General features: G+C 28.5%; 1 long non-coding RNA gene across 1 annotated transcript; it reads right to left on the bottom strand.

Moving 5' to 3' along the window:
• Window positions 1–7,253: 7,253 nt before the first annotated feature.
• On the bottom strand, window positions 7,254–10,047 carry LOC145962792 (uncharacterized). Its single transcript, XR_014435963.1, has 3 exons — window positions 9,013–10,047; window positions 8,589–8,663; window positions 7,254–8,304 (listed from the first exon to the last, which is right to left on the bottom strand). It is a non-coding gene; the product is annotated as an uncharacterized LOC145962792 (long non-coding RNA).
• Between the last annotated feature and the right edge of the window lie 2,479 nt (window positions 10,048–12,526).

Genomic DNA, 12,526 nt, shown 5'->3' with positions numbered 1-12,526 from the left:
AGAGAGAATATTTATTTATTATATTAGAATTCTAAATGTGTGTGTGTGTGTATACATATATTAGAATAGAAACGAAATAGAAATAGAAGAATAATCATTGCTCGTAAAAATGGCAACGAAATGATAATTTATGATTTTGATTCCTGTATCGTATAATCGAGTATCGTATTTCGAGAGCAATCAACTATTTATTAATAATAAAATTGTAACTTACGAATATATTCCATTTATTCCGGACGTTAATATCGCGACAACGATGATGAATAAACTTTTCAAAAAATCAGTATATGAAACAGTTCTACCAATCACTGATACAAAAACTGATCAATTGACCGGTTGGTAAAACTGTTTCGATACTGGGTATTTTCTTAAAAGAACTGTTGGCGTACATACATACGTGTATAATGTTTACGCGCGTCACGCGTTCGAACTAACCTTGACATTCTCGCGGGAAGACTCAAGCAGATCGTGCGTCGTTTGTCGAGATCTTTATGTTGTATGATCTTTAATAAAGATTTATCATCGTAATAAAAAAATTCATATTGTTTATCAAAAGTTTAAATTAGATTTAAAAGTATATTATTGCCTCTTTTCGGCGATAATGATTGATTATTTCACTGTATCTATTCCGTGAATAGCTATCATTACAGAGATCGCGTATAGTTTGACAATTCAATAAAATTAATAATAAAATTCCAATAAAATTAAATACTTAATTTGTTTATAAAATTAACTTTGTTCTACGTTGGCAAAGGTTCTTCGTTTCTTTTGGAATATATTAAAGATTCTTTTATAATTAAATTTTACGAAATATAAAATTATTAAATTTATAGTATTTAATATTTAGAAATAAATAGGTAATTAGAATATTTTGTGTTATATTTTATTTTTATGTAGCTAAATTATACGATATTATGTAAATTAATTATACGATATTATTTATTAAAAGACTAATATATCTTTTACGAATCTTTTTATTAAGTTAATTATTTAGATCTACGGGATAGAGAAGTACGATTCGCTCGACGTTTTTATGAGATCAAATTAAATACTAATTCATTACAAATGTTGTTTTCATTATTGATATATATATGCAGTACATGTATATTAATACGAATTATAGAATCGAAAGTTTAATAAAAAAGTGAAAGTCATGATACAATAATTGTTTAATTAATAATTAATTTAAGAATATACGACGAATATATTCGCACTACGATCTTTACTGCTCGAGTGTTGCCGTGTGAATGATACCAAAACCGTATGACTAGCGCGCTATTGTTTACATCGTCAAGGCCGAACACAGTGTTATTGTCCGTTCGTCATATCGAAATATATTGTATTATATTATATTATATTTTATATTATAATATAATATAATATAAATATGTTAAAGTACGTAAAATATTTCGATGACGAACAGACAATAATACCGACCTTGGCGTAAACAATACATATTTATATTATATTATATTATATTATATTATATTATATTATATTTTACGTATTTCAATACAGCATATAATTTTTCGATATTGATCGCGATCGCGTCTAGAAAAGGATTTAACGGAGCGTCTTGTATACTACTACTTTACTCTTTGAGTGTCGTCGCGCGAATGATAATAGAGCGAAAAAATTAGTCGGAAAGACTGTGTTATTATTATTTTTTATCGAAACATTTTTCAAGACTATGGCATATAAACATTAGCGCGCTATTGTTTACGCCGTCAAGGTCGGTGTTATTGTCTGTTCGTCATCGAAATATTTTACGTACTTTAACATACACACACACACACACACACACACACACACACACACACACACACACACACACACACACACACACACACACACACACACACACACACACACACACACACACACACACACACACACACACACACACACACACACACACACACACACACACACACACACACACACACACACACACACACACACACACACACACACACACACACACACACACACACACACACACACACACACACACACACACACACACACACACACACACATGTGGAATATATTAAAGTATATAGCAACAAATATAGCAACAAATTAAATCTAAACTACCCTTAGGTAAAGAATAATTTTCTGCGCCCAAAATATCGAAAAATATCGTAAAATATCGCAATGCTAGAAATCCTAAACTATCCCTAGATAATTAATATTACCCTGCGCCTCAAAATATCGCAAAGTATCGCAATAAATTAAACCTAAACTACCCCTTGATACGGAATAATACTCCGCGCTACAAATATCGCAAGATATCGTAAAATATCGCATTGTATTTAAACTTATACTATCCCTAAATAATTAACATTACACTGTGTTCCCAAATATCGCAAAATACCGCAATATAAATAAACCTAAACTACCAATAGATACAGAATATTACTCTACGTCCGTAAATATCGCAAAATATCGTAAAATGTCGCATTGTATTTAATCTTATACTGTGCCTAGATAATTAATATTACACTGTGCCGCAAAATATCGCAATATAAATAAACTTAAACTATCCCTATAGATACAGAGTAATACTCTGCACTCCAATTATCGCACGATATCATAAAATATTATTTGGTCTGCGAATATGTTGGATATATTTGCGATAGACTATGGGAAATATATTTTTCCAAGAAAATGATTGGTTTTTTGCTAACAAATTATAAAATATTAATAGCAGAAATGGAGCGATTGAATATTTCGATAAAGAAGTCGAGGAGCAATTATTCTACCAAAAAGTCAAGAGGAAAAGTTGATTATTTTCTTACAGATATAGTTTTAAACAATAGAGCTGATATATTATGTTTAAATGTTCGCATCATCAACCTTTCAGTACAATTTCTGGTTTTATTCCGTGCTATGTACACGAAATGCCAGTGTTAAATTTTTAATATAAACGAATCTTATGGTCCTCTCTCTCTCTCTCTCTCTCTCTCTCTCTATATATATATATATATATATATATATATATATATATATATATATATATATATATATACATAAATACATAAATATTTTGTGGTCACGGTAAATATTGTAAAATCATCGATCTTTAATAGTATCTCGTCAGTGGATATGCTTTCGAATGTTCCACTTTATAGCAAATTTTTTATATTATTTTATTATAGTTTTCATAACATCAAAATATTTAATGCTTGATGCTTTATATATTATAATACAATGTGCTAAATTATAAAGTGTAACATAATTATATAAAGTATTACTACGCATTTTTATCCAATGTATCTTCTTCTTCAAATCTTTGCAGTGTTGTAATCTGTCGCATTCCCAAGACCATAGGGACTCGTGCTTCTTCCTTCTCTCTCTCTCTCTCTCTCTCTCTTCATGCTTTTATCATTCTTTTACTTTCATCTTATTCAAAAAATGTAATAATCACTAATTAACTATTATAATATAATATATTATAATATAATTATCATATTCATAATTAATAATTATTAATATAATAATTATAATTACGGGGTATCTCTCTTAGTCTGACTCTTTTTCTTTGACCTATCCGGCATGGGTGACCCTACCAGTAATTAAGGTCGGTGTTCATATAGTCTTATATTTAAGATCGTTTTAAGTAAAATTTAGAAAATGTTTATTATTTCATTGAGATTGAACAGAATTTTAAGATGCGAAGACCATATTTAAGATGATTAAATATAAAAACAGATTATATAAATACCGGCCTATGTTACCGCCGGCATAGCTCTCCGGATCATTAGAGTACTCAAACCTCCTCACCCGGCAAATGCCTTCGTTAAGGTGGAGATACCATCGAGGAGGTAAAATTTTTTTATTTTATTTTCTTTTAATAGTGTAGGTTTTTCAAATTTTCCAAATAGAAAATATAATACATAGAATTTATAAAAAATATATATGTATATTATATAATTATAAAATATTATAATGTATAATTACATAGCTTGCAGTCATATAAAAATATATTACAAAATATACATTATAATTATAATACAATTTATAAATACATAAAATTTTCCGTTGAAAATATATAGTATATAATACATAATTATAACAATAATAAAAAATACATTATATATAAAACATAAAATAATACATAACAAATTGTTATATAGAATATATACATAGCATATTTTATTATATTACACGAAAATATCAGAAATGCGTACAATTTATTAGAAATTTTTAGATTGGCGTAGCGCTGATAATCTATCGCAACCAAAAGAATCATTAATAAATTTATCGATTATGTCTTTCAATAAGAAAAAGTACCCGGAATTTTAATGCATTTTGTAAGGTTTTCTAAAAGAAATGTTCGATGACGCGAAAAGATAAGTAAAGCATCGATGTTACCCAACGATTAAATCAGAAAAAAAATCGCGGTTTAAATTTCGCGAATGTATATGATGAATAAAAAAAATTGATAAAAATAGTAATATTTAATTACAATACACATAATTTCTATAATCGGAATACAACGTGCGCACACGCAATATAATTATTATCATTTCATGTGACAATAAAAATATTGCAACATTAGAGGCGCATTTCATATAATTTGTAAATAATATACGTAAGGAATTAAACGCGGATGCAGAATCTATAATACTCGATTTCTTTCCAAATATACAATTTCATGTAAATTTCGCGATCAAAAGTATATAAAAATATATATCTTGTGTCGCGGACAATTGCAAATAGGCTAAACTTTAATGTTCCTTAAAATAATCGCGTTATCGCCACGTTCAATGAAGGATAACTGGCCCAACGATTAAACCAGATCAAAATCCCTCTGCCGAGTGATACGCTGGTTAATATCTAACAGAGAGAAGAACGATCTTAAAAGTGGAAAGCGACCTCAATTTGTCTTATTTCTTCTATTTCGGATCCCGCGGAATCGATCCACAAAGGAAAGTTAAGTGATTCATTGAACGTCATAAGTCCCGCTACAGGAAGGAACGAATCCCCGATCTTCCTGATTGCTCCCAATAACAGTGATTTCGGCAGCGAATTAACGACTGTTACCCTTATTATCATTTTCAATATATGAGATTAAACTTCGCGTGAAAAAAAACATGTTCTTCCATTGTAAGAAATATCTTTTTTTACTAAAAAAATGACTGGATATAATGATTTTTATATACATGTTACAATCGAGTATATTTAGGAAAAATGAAATACATGCGCTTTTATCGTTGCTCGGTTAAATGTATGAATAATAATAACTTTAGGGTACCAAATGTGCTCGAGACAAATCAAATCCGATAACAGCGAGATTTAAAAAAAAATTCAATTTGAATATTTAGCAACATCAAATGGAAGATTATAAAGAAATTAATTTTTCTGTTGCATTTAACACTTAACACGTGACAATAATTTACAGAATCTTACTGATATCAGAGTACCCATTCGATTTGTCTCGAACTTTTTAATTACTCACACATTTTATATTATATCATGCATCATCCTAATATATTATTAAGAATAATACAAAAAAAGGGTTTTTGCAAATACATCACAATTTGCGCACATGTATTTTATTATATATACATATACACTCGTCTTATCTAAAATAAATGTAATATACTGAGATAGTGGAACGTCCAGTGCCTGCAAGTGGTTTCTTAAAAGAAACCAAAAATAAAATTAATTCAAAATTAATTAATAAAATATACTTGTTTGTAACCATAATTTTTCAAATAATAAAAATTTTGCACAAAAAAGTTTGCGCAAAAACTTATTAAATTAAATTTATATTTGAAAAAGTGAATTTTATCTATTATATCCATTTTTGAACTATTATTAAATATTTTCATTATTAAAATAATATTGATATTAATGGAAGAACATTTTTAATAAAAAAAAAGAAAATATATCTTCTCTCAAAGTATACTTAATGAATTTTGTATTTTATATTTAATAAAATCGATTTCAAATGTACGGTGATCGTCGTTAAATCACTGCCAAAAACATTGTTTTCAGGAACCGCCAAGAAAACCTGGGTTTAATTCCTACTCTGTAATGGAAACTTCCAATTTTCAATGAGGCACCGAACTAAGCATTGCGGATAGAGCCCACAAAAACCGACGAGAAATAACTCTCCGCAATGAAGATCGTTTCGACTCTCCGCCAGTACAAACCGCATTTGCTAGCGTCCACCTGACATGAGGGACAGCGATAAGGCTTCTTCGCCAAGATAGCGATCACGTCCAAAAACGTGAAAAGAACGCAATTGTTTGCAATATAATTTATTATAAAATCGTAAATCAATAAATCGTAAATCAATAAATATTTAACGCGATTCGAAATTTTCGAAATACATTTAATTAAAAACGATAATCAAAGAAAATTATTTTGTTTTACAGATTTTAATTTCCGCGTGATCGATAATGTTCAATATTTCGCAATATTTTATTTTCGAATATACTTACGTTTCTATAATATTAAAAGCGCGACAAATTTTACGAGTAAAAAGCTAATATCTAATTATTGGGTTAACATCGTGTTTTTCTTGATTCACTTTTATTTAATAATCTTTATATTATGTAAAAGAGTTTTTTTACGGTATTTGCGCGAGTTTCTCGAATTTATTAATAATCTTTTAATATAAAAAAATAAGCTATCCAAATATTTGAATAATTTTGCAATAAAAATATTGAAATAAAATATATCAAATGTGTTAATTAAACAAATTTTGTTATTGTACGTATTCATCTAATTTCGTGTAATGTACAATAGATTTCTTTTACATTATTACAACTAGATTATAATTTATATACAATTGCAAAGAAAATTATTAAAAATAAAAAATAATATAATTACAATTTATAGATATAATTACAATGTTAGATACAATTTAATAATTGATGCTATTAGAATCAATATTCTCAACACAAGAAAATTGCAAAATTTTTATTATTTGAAATGATTAATCAATGATAATCAATGTATATGGATTCAAATAAGTTAGAAAAAAAAATTATTTAGATTGAATTACTTTTTTCTGTCAATATTTTATCGAATCAATATTATCATATTAGATACTAATAACATTCACATTCGAATTTAAAATTGTATAATTTTCAAGAAAATACAATTTTTAAGTGATAAAATATTAATACAATTTACAAAAAATAAAATATTAAATTTAATACATGTTATACGTATAATAAAATGCAACTTAAATGTACATTATGTATTTAAGTTACATTTTTTACATTTTCCATACATTAATTTTTTATTTTTATTTATAGTTTTTTTTATAATTAATTTCAATTCTTTATATATAATTTATTTAATTTTACATAAAATAAATTATATATATGAAAATACTCCTAAAAATAACATATTTTTATGGTTTTTTTCCTGAAAATAAATTTAATTTTTATATGCCCTAATAGCCCTAACAAACCTAACAGTCCTAACAGACTTAATAGCCCTAACAAGCCTAATACAGACCCCTAAAAATAACATATTTTTATGTTTTTTTTTCTTGAAAATAAATTTAACTTTTATATGCCCTAATAGCCCTAACAAACCTAACAGTCCTAACAGCCCTAACAGACTTAATAGCCTTAACAGACCTAATAAAGACCTAACAGCCCTAGCCGCCCTACTTGCTGGCTTACACCAGCAGAAATTCACGATAAGGTGAAATTTGGGGAACCCTAATTAGAAATCCGCGATAATGAGAAATTTAAGGAGCCCTAACCGGAAATTCGCGATAAAATTTAGGAAGCCTTAGCCGCGCAACACATCTTTTGGCCAATATTGCCAATATTGATATGTATTTTTCAAGCCAGTTATCTCTTCTTCTGGCCATATTCATTTTGACGACTAATAATTTGTTTACGATCGTACGATATTACGATCGTATTTTAACGTACGCCATTAAGTCGTCAGAAATCGCAAAATATAAATTATCATGCATATATAAAATATAATTAGCATGCATTTTAACTCTCCGTCGTCGGGTTGCTTATAAATATCTTTATCTTTTAGATTAAATATTTAGAAATTAAAAATCTATTTTTAAAAAGGCCGTTTTATAAAGGCCGATATATATAATGGAAATAAATATTTCATGTACCTCTATATCTATTGTTATTTTAAAAATATTTTTTCTTTTACTTTAATTTTTACACGCGTATTATCCCGCCAACCGAGAGTTAGAAGCAACGGATTTTTTCATGCATTTACAAATCCTTTGCTTCAAAATAAAAGGTTGTTACTTACCGGCACTGATGCGCAACAGCGGAGTTAATATTGAAGCTACGTTGTCTGTAACATACAAATATAAAATGCAAATTATATAAATAATGTTCAAAATAATTAATATTTTAAGAAATTATTATTGGACTCATTGAATTTTATATCCGATGCACGCAATTATAAATAAATATATAAATATGAAATAATTTTATAAGTAATTAATTTTTTTAAGTAGAAACTTTTATATAGAAAAAATTATAAAAATTTTCCCAATTTTTTCATGTTTAAATCATTCATATAAATCAAATTAATTTATTTATTTATATAAAATTAATATAAATAATAATACTCACCATCAGGTTGCTCCGCCGGTGCAAGATGCCTTTCCTAGGCCTGCTCCTCCTCTCAGATCATCTGGGTTGTTGCATCTATAACATACATATAGAAAATCCAAATTATAATAATGTCCAAAAAATTAATATTTCAAAAAATTATTATTTGTATATATTGAATTTTATATTCGATCCACATAATAATAAGCAGATTAATAAAATAATTCTATAAATTAAAAAAAAACATTATTAATAATTCTTTAATAACTTTATAAAAGCTTATACCTTTACAAGATTATAGCTTTTATTTAAAAATCTTATTCTTCAATTCTCTTCTTTAAATCATATAAATAAAAAATCAAATTACGCGATTAATTGTTTAATTTAAATTATAATAAATATATTTAATATTTAATATATAATTGTAAATAAATAAATTATTTACCAGAAGGTTGCTCTGCCGAAGCCCGATGCCTCTCCTAGGCCTCCTCCTCCTCTCAGTCTTAGACGCGCGATACTTTCAGCGGCACTCCCGCACTCACGTGCGATATTTTTATATCGCTACTTTCGCACTTTTACGCGCGATACTGGACGGTTCCCGCACTATTCGATACGATTAAAAATTTTCTGTTTGGTCGCGCGATGTATATATTTAATATATATATACTTTAAACGGCACTCCCGGTTTCGATACGAGCGAAAATCCCATTTCACTTACGAGAGTCATCTTCGAGTCAACAGGTTGGGAATTCAACGACATCTTACCTCCAAACAAGAGTTAAGTCCGAAACGGAAGAAAACTATCGATTGATGGAATCAACGCGAATGAAGTTCACTCGACTCTTGTTCGTGCATAATATCTCATGGCTGTTAGAACAAGAGAAGGGACCCATTAACGACGATTCCAAGCAATCGATCGAATTCTAACCGATCCGTACCGAACTGGAGCCCGAAGCAGAGCGTGACCTCAATCAGCCGAACTTGAGCAAAAGCTCAAAACCGCGCGCCCATGTACACAGTACTGGACATACGTGTGCGCGGCCGGCATCACCAAGCGTGCCGCGATGCACGAGGCGTGAGAATTTCGTTACATTCGCAACGACTCAATGAGACATCCCGGTTAGTTGACGTCGGAAGATGACAACTCGATGACAAATAAGTGAAATTGGGATTGCGAGAAAGTCCAACGCGAAAACGCGATGACGCGATGACGCGAAAAAGCTAAACGCGAAAACGCGGTAACGAGACGCCGCCGTCCGCGACACGTTGACGGCACCGACGACGAAAAGTCGACGACGCAATCTGCGTCCAGCGCATTAAATGCGCGTGCGATCCATTGCGACTCGTGGCAATGCTGTGCAAATGGGTACTTAGCTTCCTCTTCAGGCTCCTTAAGATTTATCTTAAATAAAAGAATTTAAGATAAACCTCAAGGGACCATCCAAGTACTGAGCCACCCCACCTCGTCAAGGTGTACCCATGGGGGGTTATATTATATAAATTTATAATATAATTTGTGAAAGAGACAAAGAAATTTATATTATATATAATTTTACATAATTTGTGTGAAATTATATCATTCAATAATGTAATCTAAATCATTAGAGCTTCCGATTTTTATGTCACGTACGCAATAAGTGCATTTAGTTAAAATAATTTTTTTTTTCATTGTAATGTCTACTTATATATTGTTGAATAAAAAATTACACGACGATCATTTTCTTTAATAAAGAAAAATTGGAATCTAATTCACAGAGATGTTGTAATAATAAATAACAATGAGAAAATTATATAATATAAATAACAATGAGAAAATTATATAATAATTATATTGTATATAATATTATATTGTATATTATATATAATAATTATTGTCGCAATTGCTGCTCCTTAGATTTGCAACAGCGTTCATATTAATACGTGAACTGCTTAACTCTTTTTCTTATTATTTATTTCCGTTCTTACATGCGAAATGTTGACCGAGAGATAAAAGCAATCTGAATAAGAAAAATATCTAATTGTACATATAAAACATACTATCTTAAACTGAATCGATGAAAATTTTATTGATTAAAAATGTAACACAACGTATCATTTAAATACACAGAAAAAAAGGACATTCTTGTTTTGAAAATATATTTAGTTTTAATATGAAAATCTTGAAGTGAGATTGCGTTAATTAAAGAAAAATATAATTGCTTGAATAATTGCTTACTTGAATGAAGCCATTTTATATAGTTCAATAAAAAAAATATATTCTTATGATTTAAGATTTAATTTTCTTGAATGGAAAAGAAACAATGTTAGATAGAAAATAATATTTTTAAATCAAAGATTATAATTTTCTTAAAGTAGAATTAAATAATTAAATATTCTTGAGATGACAATTATAATATTAAAACAAGGCTATAATATTGTTGAAATTTAAAATTATTAAATTCTTCTAAGAAGATTATAAATTGTTGCGTATATACGAAACAATGAACGCCTTAATTTAAAGTATATAAGTCTTGATTTGACACTTATTTTTTTCTGTGTAAGCATTGTGTTACATTTTTTTATAACATTCTTTGCGAATTATTTATATAGAATAATAAATGTGTTTTTAAAATCTGCAAATAATTTTTTAGAAAATATAGTTAAAATGTTTTAAATATATTTTTTTCTAAGTGCGAATCGAAATCATCAATGAATTAATATTAATGTATGTTAATTACAATACCTTACAGCTGAAAATTAAAAGAATATGTGTATATGTAAACATTTATACATGACGTATATGTAACATTTTAAATGACATTGATTGCTTTAATCGTAATATATGAATAATATATAAAGTGCGCCTTTAAATAATTAATAAATTGAGTTTAAAGAGAAAGTGCTCGAAACTACATCGTTATAAACGAGTGTGTAAGTAACTGAAATATATGAAATAAATTTGTGTAACTAAATTAAGCATAAATCTTATACGCGATAAGAAAGTCGATGATAGGTGGACACGTAAATCGGTACATTATTTTAGTTTAGTTTTTATCTGCGTATCAAATTACAGTAGATAAAGCCGAGCCGATGCTCGCTCGAGCTTGCCCTTTAAAGGCAATTAGAGATAAGGCGAGAGAGAGAAAGATCCAAGAAGAAACGCGAATAAATATAGTATTATATGTATATGTATATATAAGTATGTGTGTGTGTGTGTGTGTGTGTGGGTGTGGGTGTGTGTGTGTGTGTGTGTGTGTGTGTGTGTGTGTGGGGGGGGGGGGTGTGGGTGTGTGGGTGTGTGGGTGTGTGGGTGTGTGTGGGTGTGTGTGTGTGTGTGGTGTGTGTGTGTGTGTGTGTGTGTGTGTGTGTGTGTGTGTGTGTGTGTGTGTGTGTGTGTGTGTGTATGGTATATTAACACGAATTAAAAGATCGAAAGATTAATCTAATTGAAAGTCATGATATAGTAATTGCTTAATTAATAATTAATTTATGCTCGCATTTTAAGCAAATTTAAAATATCGGAAATATCGAAATATATTTGACCCTGTGTGTGAGCATTATTAGATAAATAATTATTATTCGTAAGGATTGATAATCGAAAAATTATAATAAAATTTATAATTTTTACCGTTATTTCCATTTTTATTTTTGCAATTATGATCTTTAATAAAGATTTATCATCGTAATAAAAAAATTCATATCGTTTATCAAAAGTTTAAATTAGATTTAAAAGTATATTATTGCCTCTTTTCGGCGATAATGATTGATTATTTCACTGTATCTATTTCGTGAATAGCTATCATTACAGAGATCGCGTATAGTTTGACAATTCAATAAAATTAATAATAAAATTCCAATAAAATTAAATACATTTGTTTATAAAATTAACTTTGTTCTACGTTGGCAAAGGTTCTTCGTTTCTTTTGGAATATATTAAAGATTCTTTTATAATTAAATTTTACGAAATATAAAATTATTAA

Source organism: Camponotus vicinus, unplaced genomic scaffold (genome assembly GCF_025532165.1).
Source record: "Camponotus vicinus isolate PSW18456_S1 unplaced genomic scaffold, iyCamVici1.0 SCAF_12, whole genome shotgun sequence".
Classification (NCBI taxonomy): Eukaryota; Metazoa; Arthropoda; class Insecta; order Hymenoptera; family Formicidae; genus Camponotus; species Camponotus vicinus.
The sequence above is the reverse complement of the archived record's forward strand: the minus strand, read 5'-3'. Positions and strand labels throughout refer to the sequence as shown.